This window comes from Lissotriton helveticus, chromosome 1_2 (assembly GCF_964261635.1).
Source record: "Lissotriton helveticus chromosome 1_2, aLisHel1.1, whole genome shotgun sequence".
Classification (NCBI taxonomy): domain Eukaryota; kingdom Metazoa; phylum Chordata; class Amphibia; order Caudata; family Salamandridae; genus Lissotriton; species Lissotriton helveticus.
The window spans coordinates 324,306,400-324,322,787 of record NC_136058.1 but is presented as its reverse complement, the minus strand read 5'-3'; the positions used below and the strand labels follow the sequence as shown (position 1 = coordinate 324,322,787).

The following is a 16,388-nucleotide window of genomic DNA, read 5'->3' as shown; positions in this document are numbered from 1 at the left end:
CAGCCTTCTTGCAACTGCAATGATAGTTCGTACATCTTGCACGTAGGCAGAGCTTTTAAGGAGAAATTAAATAGTTCCTATGTTGCACAAAAATGAAGTGCTTCAAACAAACACATACTTTGCATGCACAGAGAAGAGGTGGAATATATGTAAGACTGGAGACACAGGTGAAATGAGAAATAGATTGACTGCTTCGCTGCCAAGTTTTATACGCCATTTCTTCAGTGCAATACAAGAAAGCACCAAACAGTATAACAAAGTTGTCAATTGCTTTCGTAGTCCATTCCCTTTGTTTAGTGCTGTGAAAGGAAGAGCCAAATTACAAAATTGATCAATGATGTTTCAGAAATTTCCCAAAGGGAATAACAAGCAGAGTGTTAAAAACTGCATTTACTCACAGGTTTTGAGCAGGAAACACTGAAATGCTATTAAAGTGCAATATCCTAGGGAACACTGACTCTGTCAAAAAAGATCCAAATGGAATTGATGAAAAGTCCCAATTACAAACAACAGAATCAAAATAGGGTGAGGGGACACCCGGATTTGAACCAGTGACCTCTTGATCTGCAGTGAAATGCTCTACCACTGAGCTATATCCCCAGCTTTTCAGTAAAATCAGAATGACAAAATATCAGTACATCATGAAAGAGTGTGAGGATCATACCAAGTTGTGCCAGAAAGTACAACCTTGAAACTGTGGAACAGGAGAAGTAGTCCTTAATATTATTTATTAAAGGAAAACTGGATCATTTAAAAACAGATTTATTTGTTTCATTGTTATTTTATTTCAATAGGCAGTGGTACATAGGACCAATGCCTCTACATACAATGATTGTTTTGAAACATTCTTAAAGGGGAAGAGGTTTTTACGGAACACCTTATCATTTGAGGATTGGTTACCACAATCACTGAGATGGTGATGAAGTATGATTGTTTTGGGCCAAATTATGGTGGAAAAACATTTCTACGTACCACTACAATTCGGTATTTGGAAGGTACACCCAAAACCCCTTTCGAATACCTTCCATTTTATACATCAGAAAAAGCCATTTTGCGTTTGGAAATGGCCTGATTCTTCAGACCAGCCTTCTTGCAACTGCAATGATAGTTCGTACATCTTGCACGTAGGCAGAGCTTTTAAGGAGAAATTAAATAGTTCCTATGTTGCACAAAAATGAAGTGCTTCAAACAAACACATACTTTGCATGCACAGAGAAGAGGTGGAATATATGTAAGACTGGAGACACAGGTGAAATGAGAAATAGATTGACTGCTTCGCTGCCAAGTTTTATACGCTTTTTCGTCAGTGCAATACAAGAAAGCACCAAACAGTATAACAAAGTTGTCAATTGGTTTCATAGTCCATTCCCTTTGTTTAGTGCTATGAAAGGAAGAGCCGAATTCCAAAACTGATCAATGATGTTTCAGAAATTTACCAAAGGGAATACCAAGCAGAGTGTTAAAAACTGCATTTACTCACAGGTTTTAAGCAGGAAACATTGAAATGCTATTAAAGTGCAATATCCAAGGGAACACTGACTCTGTCAAAGATGATTCAAATGGAATTGATGAAAAGTCCCAATTACAAACAACAGAATCAAAATAGGGTGAGGGGACACCCGGATTTGAACCAGGGACCTCTTGATCTGCAGTCAAATGCTGTACCACTGAGCTATATCGCCATCTTTTCAGAAAAATCAGAATGACAAAATATCAGTACATCATGAAAGACTGTGAGGATCATACTAAGTTGTGCCAGAAAGTACAACCTTGAAACTATGGAACAGGAGAAGTAGTCCTTAATATTATTTATTAAAGGAAAACTGGATCATTTAAAAACAGATATTTGTTTCATTGTGATTTTATTTGAATAGGCAGTGGTACATAGGACCAATGCCTCTACATACAATGATTGTTTTGAAACATTCTTAAAGGGGAAGAGGTTTTTACGGGACACCTTATCATTTGAGGATTGGTTACCACAATCACTGAGATGGTGATGAAGTATGATTGTTTTGGGCCAAATTATGGTGGAAAAACATTTCTACGTACCACTACAATTCGGTATTTGGAAGGTACACCCAAACAACCCTTTCGAATACCTTCCATTTAATACATCACAAAAAGCTATTTTGCGTTTCCAAATGGCTAGATTCTTCAGACCAGCCTTCTTGCAACTGCAATGATAGTTCGTACATCTTGCAAGTAGGCAGAGCTTTTAAGGAGAAATTAAATGGTTCCTACGTTGCACAAAAATGAAGTGCTTCAAACAAACATATACTTTGCATGCACAGAGAAGAGGTGGAATATATGTAAGACTGAAGACAGAGGTGAAATGAGAAATAGATTGACTGCTTCGCTGCCAAGTTTTATGCGCCATTTCTTCAGTGCAATACAAGAAAGCACCAAACAGTATAACAAAGTTGTCAATTGGTTTCATAGTCCATTCCCTTTGTTTAGTGCTATGAAAGGAAGAGCCGAATTCCAAAATTGATCAATGATGTTTCAGAAATTTCCCAAAGGGAATACCAAGCCGAGTGTTAAAAACTGCATTTACTCACAGGTTTTGAGCAGGAAACACTGAAATGCTATTAAACTGCAATATCCAAGGGAACACTGACTCTGTTAAAGATGATCCAAATGGAATTGATGAAAAGTCCCAATTACAAACAACAGAATCAAAATAGGGTGAGGGGACACCCGGATTTGAACCAGGGACCTCTTGATCTGCAGTCAAATGCTCTACCACTGAGCTATATCCCCAGCTTTTCAGTAAAATCAGAATGACAAAATATCAGTACATCATGAAAGAGTGTGAGGATCATACTAAGTTGTGCCAGAAAGTACAACCTTGAAACTGTGGAACAGGAGAAGTAGTCCTTAATATTATTTATTAAAGAAATACTGGATCATTTAAAAAACAGATTTATTTGTTTCATTGTTATTTTATTTGAATAGGCAGTGGTACATAGGACCAATGCCTCTACATACAATGATTGTTTTGAAACATTCTTAAAGGGGAAGAGGTTTTTACGGGACACCTTATCATTTGAGGATTGGTTACCACAATCACGGAGATGGTGATGAAGTATGATTGATTTAGGCCAAATTATGGTGGAAAAACATTTCTAAGTACCACTACAATTCGGTATTTGGAAGGTACACCCAAACACCCCTTTCGAATACCTTCCATTTAATACATCAGAAAAAGCCATTTTGCGTTTGCAAATGGCCTGATTCTTCAGACCAGCCTTCTTGCAACTGCAATGATAGTTCGTACATCTTGCACGTAGGCAGAGCTTTTAAGGAGAAATTAAATAGTTCCTATGTTGCACAAAAATGAAGTGCTTCAAACAAACACATACTTTGCATGCACAGAGAAGAGGTGGAATATATGTAAGACTGGAGACACAGGTGAAATGAGAAATAGATTGACTGCTTCGCTGCCAAGTTTTATACGCCATTTCTTCAGTGCAATACAAGAAAGCACCAAACAGTATAACAAAGTTGTCAATTGCTTTCATAGTCCATTCCCTTTGTTTAGTGCTGTGAAAGGAAGAGCCAAATTACAAAATTGATCAATGATGTTTCAGAAATTTCCCAAAGGGAATAACAAGCCGAGTGTTAAAAACTGCATTTACTCACAGGTTTTGAGCAGGAAACACTGAAATGCTATTAAAGTGCAATATCCTAGGGAACACTGACTCTGTCAAAGATGATCCAAATGGAATTGATGAAAAGTCCCAATTACAAACAACAGAATCAAAATAGGGTGAGGGGACACCCGGATTTGAACCAGGGACCTCTTGATCTGCAGTGAAATGCTCTACCACTGAGCTATATCCCCAGCTTTTCAGTAAAATCAGAATGACAAAATATCAGTACATCATGAAAGAGTGTGAGGAACATACCAAGTTGTGCCAGAAAGTACAACCTTGAAACTGTGGAACAGGAGAAGTAGTCCTTAATATTATTTATTAAAGGAAAACTGGATCATTTAAAAACAGATTTATTTGTTTCATTGTTATTTTATTTGAATAGGCAGTGGTACATAGGACCAATGCCTCTACATACAAGGATTGTTTTGAAACATTCTTAAAGGGGAAGAGGTTTTTACGGGACACCTTATCATTTGAGGATTGGTTACCACAATCACTGAGATGGTGATGAAGTATGATTGTTTTGGGCCAAATTATGGTGGAAAAACATTTCTTTGAACCACTACAATTCGGTATTTGGAAGGTACACCCAAACACCCCTTTCGAATACCTTCCATTTAATACATCAGAAAAAGCCATTTTGCGTTTGCAAATGGCCTGATTCTTCAGACCAGCCTTCTTGCAACTGCAATGATAGTTCGTACATCTTGCACGTAGGCAGAGCTTTTAAGGAGAAATTAAATAGTTCCTATGTTGCACAAAAATGAAGTGCTTCAAACAAACACATACTTTGCATGCACAGAGAAGAGGTGGAATATATGTAAGACTGGAGACACAGGTGAAATGAGAAATAGATTGACTGCTTCGCTGCCAAGTTTTATACGCCATTTCTTCAGTGCAATACAAGAAAGCACCAAACAGTATAACAAAGTTGTCAATTGGTTTCATAGTCCATTCCCTTTGTTTAGTGCTGTGAAAGGAAGAGCCAAATTCCAAAATTGATTAATGATGTTTCAGAAATTTACCACAGGGAATACCAAGCAGAGTGTTAAAAACTGCATTTACTCACAGGTTTTAAGCAGGAAACATTGAAATGCTATTAAAGTGCAATATCCAAGGGAACACTGACTCTGTCAAAGATGATTCAAATGGAATTGATGAAAAGTCCCAATTACAAACAACAGAATCAAAACAGGGTGAGGGGACACCCGGATTTGAACCATGGACCTCTTGATTTGCAGTCAAATGCTCTACCACTGAGCTATATCCCCATCTTTTCAGTAAAATCAGAATGACAAAATATCAGTACATCATGAAAGAGTGTGAGGATCATACTAAGTTGTGCCAGAAAGTACAACCTTGAAACTGTGGAACAGGAGAAGTAGTCCTTAATATTATTTATTAAAGGAAAACTGGATCATTTAAAAACAGATATTTGTTTCATTGTGATTTTATTTGAATAGGCAGTGGTACATAGGACCAATGCCTCTACATACAATGATTGTTTTGAAACATTCTTAAAGGGGAAGAGGTTTTTACGGGACACCTTATCATTTGAGGATTGGTTACCACAATCACTGAGATGGTGATGAAGTATGATTGTTTTGGGCCAAATTATGGTGGAAAAACATTTCTACGTACCACTACAATTCGGTATTTGGAAGGTACACCCAAACAACCCTTTCGAATACCTTCCATTTAATACATCAGAAAAAGCCATTTTGCGTTTCCAAATGGCTAGATTCTTCAGACCAGCCTTCTTGCAACTGCAATGATAGTTCGTACATCTTGCAAGTAGGCAGAGCTTTTAAGGAGAAATTAAATGGTTCCTACGTTGCACAAAAATGAAGTGCTTCAAACAAACATATACTTTGCATGCACAGAGAAGAGGTGGAATATATGTAAGACTGAAGACAGAGGTGAAATGAGAAATAGATTGACTGCTTCGCTGCCAAGTTTTATACGCCATTTCTTCAGTGCAATACAAGAAAGCACCAAACAGTATAACAAAGTTGTCAATTGGTTTCATAGTCCATTCCCTTTGTTTAGTGCTATGAAAGGAAGAGCCGAATTCCAAAATTGATCAATGATGTTTCAGAAATTTCCCAAAGGGAATACCAAGCCGAGTGTTAAAAACTGCATTTACTCACAGGTTTTGAGCAGGAAACACTGAAATGCTATTAAACTGCAATATCCAAGGGAACACTGACTCTGTCAAAGATGATCCAAATGGAATTGATGAAAAGTCCCAATTACAAACAACAGAATCAAAATAGGGTGAGGGGACACCCGGATTTGAACCAGGGACCTCTTGATCTGTAGTCAAATGCTCTACCACTGAGCTATATCCCCAGCTTTTCAGTAAAATCAGAATGACAAAATATCAGTACATCATGAAAGAGTGTGAGGATCATACTAAGTTGTGCCAGAAAGTACAACCTTGAAACTGTGGAACAGGAGAAGTAGTCCTTAATATTATTTATTAAAGGAAAACTGGATCATTTAAAAAACAGATTTATTTGTTTCATTGTTATTTTATTTGAATAGGCAGTGGTACATAGGACCAATGCCTCTACATACAATGATTGTTTTGAAACATTCTTAAAGGGGAAGAGGTTTTTACGGGACACCTTATCATTTGAGGATTGGTTACCACAATCACGGAGATGGTGATGAAGTATGATTGATTTAGGCCAAATTATGGTGGAAAAACATTTCTAAGTACCACTACAATTCGGTATTTGGAAGGTACACCCAAACACCCCTTTCGAATACCTTCCATTTAATACATCAGAAAAAGCCATTATGCGTTTGCAAATGGCCTGATTCTTCAGACCAGCCTTCTTGCAACTGCAATGATAGTTGGTACATCTTGCACGTAGGCAGAGCTTTTAAGGAGAAATTAAATAGTTCCTACGTTGCACAAAAATGAAGTGCTTCAAACAAACACATACTTTGCATGCACAGAGAAGAGGTGGAATATATGTAAGACTGAAGACAGAGGTGAAATGAGAAATAGATTGACTGCTTCGCTGCCAAGTTTTATACGCCATTTCTTCAGTGCAATACAAGAAAGCACCAAACAGTATAACAAAGTTGTCAATTGGTTTCATAGTCCATTCCCTTTGTTTAGTGCTATGAAAGGAAGAGCCGAATTCCAAAATTGATCAATGATGTTTCAGAAATTTCCCAAAGGGAATAACAAGCCGAGTATTAAAAACTGCATTTACTCACAGGTTTTGAGCAGGAAACACTGAAATGCTATTAAACTGCAATATCCAAGGGAACACTGACTCTGTTAAAGATGATCCAAATGGAATTGATGAAAAGTCCCAATTACAAACAACAGAATCAAAATAGGGTGAGGGGACACCCGGATATGAACCAGGGACCTCTTGATCTGCAGTCCAATGCTCTACCGCTGAGCTATATCCCCAGCATTTTAGTAAAATCAGAATGACACAATATGAGTATATCATGAAAGAGGGTGAGGATCATACTAAGTGGTGCCAGAAAGTACAACCTTGAAACTGTGGAACAGGAGAAGTAGTCCTTAATATTATTTATTAAAGGAAAACAGGATCATTTAAAAAACAGATGTATTTGTTTCATTGTTATTTTATTTGAATAGGCAGTGGTACATAGAACCAATGCCTCTACATACAATGATTATTTTGAAACATTCTTAAAGAAGAAGAGGTTTTTACGGGACACCTTATCATTTGAGGATTGGTTACCACAATCACGGAGATGGTGATGAAGTATGGTTGTTTTGGGCCAAATTATGGTGGAAAAACATTTCTACGTACCACTACAATTTGGTATTTGGAAGGTACACCCAAACACCCCTTTCGAATACCTTCCATTTAATACATCAGAAAAAGCCATTTTGCGTTTGCAAATGGCCTGATTCTTCAGACCAGCCTTCTTGCAACTGCAATGATAGTTCGTACATCTTGCACGTAGGCAGAGCTTTTAAGGAGAAATTAAATAGTTCCTATGTTGCACAAAAATGAAGTGCTTCAAACAAACACATACTTTGCATGCACAGAGAAGAGGTGGAATATATGTAAGACTGGAGACACAGGTGAAATGAGAAATAGATTGACTGCTTCGCTGCCAAGTTTTATACGCCATTTCTTCAGTGCAATACAAGAAAGCACCAAACAGTATAACAAAGTTGTCAATTGCTTTCGTAGTCCATTCCCTTTGTTTAGTGCTGTGAAAGGAAGAGCCAAATTACAAAATTGATCAATGATGTTTCAGAAATTTCCCAAAGGGAATAACAAGCAGAGTGTTAAAAACTGCATTTACTCACAGGTTTTGAGCAGGAAACACTGAAATGCTATTAAAGTGCAATATCCTAGGGAACACTGACTCTGTCAAAGATGATCCAAATGGAATTGATGAAAAGTCCCAATTACAAACAACAGAATCAAAATAGGGTGAAGGGACACCTGGATTTGAACCAGTGACCTCTTGATCTGCAGTGAAATGCTCTACCACTGAGCTATATCCCCAGCTTTTCAGTAAAATCAGAATGACAAAATATCAGTACATCATGAAAGAGTGTGAGGATCATACCAAGTTGTGCCAGAAAGTACAACCTTGAAACTGTGGAACAGGAGAAGTAGTCCTTAATATTATTTATTAAAGGAAAACTGGATCATTTAAAAACAGATTTATTTGTTTCATTGTTATTTTATTTGAATAGGCAGTGGTACATAGGACCAATGCCTCTACATACAATGATTGTTTTGAAACATTCTTAAAGGGGAAGAGGTTTTTACGGAACACCTTATCATTTGAGGATTGGTTACCACAATCACTGAGATGGTGATGAAGTATGATTGTTTTGGGCCAAATTATGGTGGAAAAACATTTCTACGTACCACTACAATTCGGTATTTGGAAGGTACACCCAAAACCCCTTTCGAATACCTTCCATTTTATACATCAGAAAAAGCCATTTTGCGTTTGGAAATGGCCTGATTCTTCAGACCAGCCTTCTTGCAACTGCAATGATAGTTCGTACATCTTGCACGTAGGCAGAGCTTTTAAGGAGAAATTAAATAGTTCCTATGTTGCACAAAAATGAAGTGCTTCAAACAAACACATACTTTGCATGCACAGAGAAGAGGTGGAATATATGTAAGACTGGAGACACAGGTGAAATGAGAAATAGATTGACTGCTTCGCTGCCAAGTTTTATACGCTTTTTCGTCAGTGTAATACAAGAAAGCACCAAACAGTATAACAAAGTTGTCAATTGGTTTCATAGTCCATTCCCTTTGTTTAGTGCTATGAAAGGAAGAGCCGAATTCCAAAACTGATCAATGATGTTTCAGAAATTTACCAAAGGGAATACCAAGCAGAGTGTTAAAAACTGCATTTACTCACAGGTTTTAAGCAGGAAACATTGAAATGCTATTAAAGTGCAATATCTAAGGGAACACTGACTCTGTCAAAGATGATTCAAATGGAATTGATGAAAAGTCCCAATTACAAACAACAGAATCAAAATAGGGTGAGGGGACACCCGGATTTGAACCAGGGACCCATTGATCTGCAGTCAAATGCTCTACCACTGAGCTATATCCCCATCTTTTCAGTAAAATCAGAATGACAAAATATCAGTACATCATGAAAGAGTGTGAGGATCATACTAAGTTGTGCCAGAAAGTACAACCTTGAAACTATGGAACAGGAGAAGTAGTCCTTAATATTATTTATTAAAGGAAAACTGGATCATTTAAAAACAGATATTTGTTTCATTGTGATTTTATTTGAATAGGCAGTGGTACATAGGACCAATGCCTCTACATACAATGATTGTTTTGAAACATTCTTAAAGGGGAAGAGGTTTTTACAGGACACCTTATCATTTGAGGATTGGTTACCACAATCACTGAGATGGTGATGAAGTATGATTGTTTTGGGCCAAATTATGGTGGAAAAACATTTCTACGTACCACTACAATTCGGTATTTGGAAGGTACACCAAAACAACCCTTTCGAATACCTTCCATTTAATACATCACAAAAAGCCATTTTGCAATTCCAAATGGCTAGATTCTTCAGACCAGCCTTCTTGCAACTGCAATGATAGTTCGTACATCTTGCAAGTAGGCAGAGCTTTTAAGGAGAAATTAAATGGTTCCTACGTTGCACAAAAATGAAGTGCTTCAAACAAACATATACTTTGCATGCACAGAGAAGAGGTGGAATATATGTAAGACTGAAGACAGAGGTGAAATGAGAAATAGATTGACTGCTTCGCTGCCAAGTTTTATGCGCCATTTCTTCAGTGCAATACAAGAAAGCACCAAACAGTATAACAAAGTTGTCAATTGGTTTCATAGTCCATTCCCTTTGTTTAGTGCTATGAAAGGAAGAGCCGAATTCCAAAATTGATCAATGATGTTTCAGAAATTTCCCAAAGGGAATACCAAGCCGAGTGTTAAAAACTGCATTTACTCACAGGTTTTGAGCAGGAAACACTGAAATGCTATTAAACTGCAATATCCAAGGGAACACTGACTCTGTTAAAGATGATCCAAATGGAATTGATGAAAAGTCCCAATTACAAACAACAGAATCAAAATAGGGTGAGGGGACACCCAGATTTGAACCAGGGACCTCTTGATCTGCAGTCAAATGCTCTACCACTGAGCTATATCCCCAGCTTTTCAGTAAAATCAGAATGACAAAATATCAGTACATCATGAAAGAGTGTGAGGATCATACTAAGTTGTGCCAGAAAGTACAACCTTGAAACTGTGGAACAGGAGAAGTAGTCCTTAATATTATTCATTAAAGGAAAACTGGATCATTTAAAAAACAGATTTATTTGTTTCATTGTTATTTTATTTGAATAGGCAGTGGTACATAGGACCAATGCCTCTACATACAATGATTGTTTTGAAACATTCTTAAAGGGGAAGAGGTTTTTACGGGACACCTTATCATTTGAGGATTGGTTACCACAATCACGGAGATGGTGATGAAGTATGATTGATTTAGGCCAAATTATGGTGGAAAAACATTTCTAAGTACCACTACAATTCGGTATTTGGAAGGTACACCCAAACACCCCTTTCGAATACCTTCCATTTAATACATCAGAAAAAGCCATTTTGCGTTTGCAAATGGCCTGATTCTTCAGACCAGCCTTCTTGCAACTGCAATGATAGTTCGTACATCTTGCACGTAGGCAGAGCTTTTAAGGAGAAATTAAATAGTTCCTATGTTGCACAAAAATGAAGTGCTTCAAACAAACACATACTTTGCATGCACAGAGAAGAGGTGGAATATATGTAAGACTGGAGACACAGGTGAAATGAGAAATAGATTGACTGCTTCGCTGCCAAGTTTTATACGCCATTTCTTCAGTGCAATACAAGAAAGCACCAAACAGTATAACAAAGTTGTCAATTGCTTTCATAGTCCATTCCCTTTGTTTAGTGCTGTGAAAGGAAGAGCCAAATTACAATATTGATCAATGATGTTTCAGAAATTTCCCAAAGGGAATAACAAGCAGAGTGTTAAAAACTGCATTTACTCACAGGTTTTGAGCAGGAAACACTGAAATGCTATTAAAGTGCAATATCCTAGGGAACACTGACTCTGTCAAAGATGATCCAAATGGAATTGATGAAAAGTCCCAATTACAAACAACAGAATCAAAATAGGGTGAGGGGACACCCGGATTTGAACCAGGGACCTCTTGATCTGCAGTGAAATGCTCTACCACTGAGCTATATCCCCAGCTTTTCAGTAAAATCAGAATTACAAAATATCAGTACATCATGAAAGAGTGTGAGGAACATACCAAGTTGTGCCAGAAAGTACAACCTTGAAACTGTGGAACAGGAGAAGTAGTCCTTAATATTATTTATTAAAGGAAAACTGGATCATTTAAAAACAGATTTATTTGTTTCATTGTTATTTTATTTGAATAGGCAGTGGTACATAGGACCAATGCCTCTACATACAAGGATTGTTTTGAAACATTCTTAAAGGGGAAGAGGTTTTTACGGGACACCTTATCATTTGAGGATTGGTTACCACAATCACTGAGATGGTGATGAAGTATGATTGTTTTGGGCCAAATTATGGTGGAAAAACATTTCTACGTACCACTACAATTCGGTATTTGGAAGGTACACCCAAACACCCCTTTCGAATACCTTCCATTTAATACATCAGAAAAAGCCATTTTGCGTTTGCAAATGGCCTGATTCTTCAGACCAGCCTTCTTGCAACTGCAATGATAGTTCGTACATCTTGCACGTAGGCAGAGCTTTTAAGGAGAAATTAAATAGTTCCTACGTTGCACAAAAATGAAGTGCTTCAAACAAACACATACTTTGCATGCACAGAGAAGAGGTGGAATATATGTAAGACTGAAGACAGAGGTGAAATGAGAAATAGATTGACTGCTTCGCTGCCAAGTTTTATACGCCATTTCTTCAGTGCAATACAAGAAAGCACCAAACAGTATAACAAAGTTGTCAATTGGTTTCATAGTCCATTCCCTTTGTTTAGTGCTATGAAAGGAAGAGCCGAATTCCAAAATTGATCAATGATGTTTCAGAAATTTCCCAAAGGGAATAACAAGCCGAGTATTAAAAACTGCATTTACTCACAGGTTTTGAGCAGGAAACACTGAAATGCTATTAAACTGCAATATCCAAGGGAACACTGACTCTGTTAAAGATGATCCAAATGGAATTGATGAAAAGTCCCAATTACAAACAACAGAATCAAAATAGGGTGAGGGGACACCCGGATATGAACCAGGGACCTCTTGATCTGCAGTCCAATGCTCTACCGCTGAGCTATATCCCCAGCATTTTAGTAAAATCAGAATGACACAATATGAGTATATCATGAAAGAGGGTGAGGATCATACTAAGTGGTGCCAGAAAGTACAACCTTGAAACTGTGGAACAGGAGAAGTAGTCCTTAATATTATTTATTAAAGGAAAACAGGATCATTTAAAAAACAGATGTATTTGTTTCATTGTTATTTTATTTGAATAGGCAGTGGTACATAGAACCAATGCCTCTACATACAATGATTATTTTGAAACATTATTAAAGAAGAAGAGGTTTTTACGGGACACCTTATCATTTGAGGATTGGTTACCACAATCACGGAGATGGTGATGAAGTATGGTTGTTTTGGGCCAAATTATGGTGGAAAAAACATTTCTACGTACCACTACAATTCGGTATTTGGAAGGTACACCCAAACACCCCTTTCGAATACCTTCCATTTAATACATCAGAAAAAGCCATTTTGCGTTTGCAAATGGCCTGATTCTTCAGACCAGCCTTCTTGCAACTGCAATGATAGTTCGTACATCTTGCACGTAGGCAGAGCTTTTAAGGAGAAATTAAATAGTTCCTATGTTGCACAAAAATGAAGTGCTTCAAACAAACACATACTTTGCATGCACAGAGAAGAGGTGGAATATATGTAAGACTGGAGACACAGGTGAAATGAGAAATAGATTGACTGCTTCGCTGCCAAGTTTTATACGCCATTTCTTCAGTGCAATACAAGAAAGCACCAAACAGTATAACAAAGTTGTCAATTGGTTTCATAGTCCATTCCCTTTGTTTAGTGCTGTGAAAGGAAGAGCCGAATTCCAAAATTGATTAATGATGTTTCAGAAATTTACCAAAGGGAATACCAAGCAGAGTGTTAAAAACTGCATTTACTCACAGGTTTTAAGCAGGAAACATTGAAATGCTATTAAAGTGCAATATCCAAGGGAACACTGACTCTGTCAAAGATGATTCAAATGGAATTGATGAAAAGTCCCAATTACAAACAACAGAATCAAAATAGGGTGAGGGGACACCCGGATTTGAACCAGGGACCTCTTGATCTGCAGTCAAATGCTCTACCACTGAGCTATATCCCCATCTTTTCAGTAAAATCAGAATGACAAAATATCAGTACATCATGAAAGAGTGTGAGGATCATACTAAGTTGTGCCAGAAAGTACAACCTTGAAACTGTGGAACAGGAGAAGTAGTCCTTAATATTATTTATTAAAGGAAAACTGGATCATTTAAAAACAGATATTTGTTTCATTGTGATTTTATTTGAATAGGCAGTGGTACATAGGACCAATGCCTCTACATACAATGATTGTTTTGAAACATTCTTAAAGGGGAAGAGGTTTTTACGGGACACCTTATCATTTGAGGATTGGTTACCACAATCACTGAGATGGTGATGAAGTATGATTGTTTTGGGCCAAATTATGGTGGAAAAACCTTTCTACGTACCACTACAATTCGGTATTTGGAAGGTACACCCAAACAACCCTTTCGAATACCTTCCATTTAATACATCAGAAAAAGCCATTTTGCGTTTCCAAATGGCTAGATTCTTCAGACCAGCCTTCTTGCAACTGCAATGATAGTTCGTACATCTTGCAAGTAGACAGAGCTTTTAAGGAGAAATTAAATGGTTCCTACGTTGCACAAAAATGAAGTGCTTCAAACAAACATATACTTTGCATGCACAGAGAAGAGGTGGAATATATGTAAGACTGAAGACAGAGGTGAAATGAGAAATAGATTGACTGCTTCGCTGCCAAGTTTTATACGCCATTTCTTCAGTGCAATACAAGAAAGCACCAAACAGTATAACAAAGTTGTCAATTGGTTTCATAGTCCATTCCCTTTGTTTAGTGCTATGAAAGGAAGAGCCGAATTCCAAAATTGATCAATGATGTTTCAGAAATTTCCCAAAGGGAATACCAAGCCGAGTGTTAAAAACTGCATTTACTCACAGGTTTTGAGCAGGAAACACTGAAATGCTATTAAACTGCAATATCCAAGGGAACACTGACTCTGTTAAAGATGATTCAAATGGAATTGATGAAAAGTCCCAATTACAAACAACAGAATCAAAATAGGGTGAGGGGACACCCGGATTTGAACCAGGGACCTCTTGATCTGCAGTCAAATGCTCTACCACTGAGGTATATCCCCAGCTTTTCAGTAAAATCAGAATGACAAAATATCAGTACATCATGAAAGAGTGTGAGGATCATACTAAGTTGTGCCAGAAAGTACAACCTTGAAACTGTGGAACAGGAGAAGTAGTCCTTAATATTATTTATTAAAGGAAAACTGGATCATTTAAAAAACAGATTTATTTGTTTCATTGTAATTTTATTTGAATAGGCAGTGGTACATAGGACCAATGCCTCTACATACAATGATTGTTTTGAAACATTCTTAAAGGGGAAGAGGTTTTTACGGGACACCTTATCATTTGAGGATTGGTTACCACAAACACGGAGATGGTGATGAAGTATGATTGATTTAGGCCAAATTATGGTGGAAAAACATTTCTAAGTACCACTACAATTCGGTATTTGGAAGGTACACCCAAACACCCCTTTCGAATACCTTCCATTTAATACATCAGAAAAAGCCATTATGCGTTTGCAAATGGCCTGATTCTTCAGACCAGCCTTCTTGCAACTGCAATGATAGTTCGTACATCTTGCACGTAGGCAGAGCTTTTAAGGAGAAATTAAATAGTTCCTATGTTGCACAAAAATGGAGTGCTTCAAACAAACACATACTTTGCATGCACAGAGAAGAGGTGGAATATATGTAAGACTGGAGACACAGGTGAAATGAGAAATAGATTGACTGCTTCGCTGCCAAGTTTTATACGCCATTTCTTCAGTGCAATACAAGAAAGCACCAAACAGTATAACAAAGTTGTCAATTGCTTTCATAGTCCATTCCCTTTGTTTAGTGCTGTGAAAGGAAGAGCCAAATTACAAAATTGATCAATGATGTTTCAGAAATTTCCCAAAGGGAATAACAAGCAGAGTGTTAAAAACTGCATTTACTCACAGGTTTTGAGCAGGAAACACTGAAATGCTATTAAAGTGCAATATCCAAGGGAACACTGACTCTGTCAAAGATGATCCAAATGGAATTGATGAAAAGTCCCAATTACAAACAACAGAATCAAAATAGGGTGAGGGGACACCCGGATTTGAACCAGGGACCTCTTGATCTGCAGTGAAATGCTCTACCACTGAGCTATATCCCCAGCTTTTCAGTAAAATCAGAATGACAAAATATCAGTACATCATGAAAGAGTGTGAGGATCATACCAAGTTGTGCCAGAAAGTACAACCGTGAAACTGTGGAACAGGAGAAGTAGTCCTTAATATTATTTATTAAAGGAAAACTGGATCATTTAAAAACAGATTTATTTGTTTCATTGTTATTTTATTTGAATAGGCAGTGGTACATAGGACCAATGCCTCTACATACAATGATTATTTTGAAACATTCTTAAAGGGGAAGAGGTTTTTACGGGACACCTTATCATTTGAGGATTGGTTAACACAATCACTGAGATGGTGATGAAGTATGATTGTTTTGGTCCAAATTATGGTGGAAAAACATTTCTAGGTACCACTACAATTCGGTATTTGGAAGGCACACCCAAACACCCCTTTCGAATACCTTCCATTTAATACATCAGAAAAAGCCATTATGCGTTTGCAAATGGCCTGATTCTTCAGACCAGCCTTCTTGCAACTGCAATGATAGTTCGTACATCTTGCACGTAGGCAGAGCTTTTAAGGAGAAATTAAATAGTTCCTACGTTGCACAAAAATGAAGTGCTTCAAACAAACACATACTTTGCATGCACAGAGAAGAGGTGGAATA

At 37.4% G+C, this 16,388-nt stretch overlaps 6 non-coding genes across 6 annotated transcripts; all 6 read right to left on the bottom strand.

The window, feature by feature from the left end:
* Positions 1–2,691: 2,691 nt before the first annotated feature.
* TRNAC-GCA (transfer RNA cysteine (anticodon GCA)) lies at positions 2,692–2,763 on the bottom strand. Its single transcript has one exon. It is a non-coding gene; the product is annotated as a tRNA-Cys (tRNA).
* Positions 2,764–4,858: 2,095 nt separating this feature from the next.
* TRNAC-GCA (transfer RNA cysteine (anticodon GCA)) lies at positions 4,859–4,930 on the bottom strand. The gene has a single exon. It is a non-coding gene; the product is annotated as a tRNA-Cys (tRNA).
* A 1,009-nt stretch (positions 4,931–5,939) lies between these two features.
* On the bottom strand, positions 5,940–6,011 carry TRNAC-ACA (transfer RNA cysteine (anticodon ACA)). Its single transcript has one exon. It is a non-coding gene; the product is annotated as a tRNA-Cys (tRNA).
* A 3,178-nt stretch (positions 6,012–9,189) lies between these two features.
* TRNAC-GCA (transfer RNA cysteine (anticodon GCA)) lies at positions 9,190–9,261 on the bottom strand. The gene has a single exon. It is a non-coding gene; the product is annotated as a tRNA-Cys (tRNA).
* A 1,009-nt stretch (positions 9,262–10,270) lies between these two features.
* Positions 10,271–10,342, bottom strand: TRNAC-GCA (transfer RNA cysteine (anticodon GCA)). The gene has a single exon. It is a non-coding gene; the product is annotated as a tRNA-Cys (tRNA).
* A 3,180-nt stretch (positions 10,343–13,522) lies between these two features.
* TRNAC-GCA (transfer RNA cysteine (anticodon GCA)) lies at positions 13,523–13,594 on the bottom strand. Its single transcript has one exon. It is a non-coding gene; the product is annotated as a tRNA-Cys (tRNA).
* Positions 13,595–16,388: the final 2,794 nt, after the last annotated feature.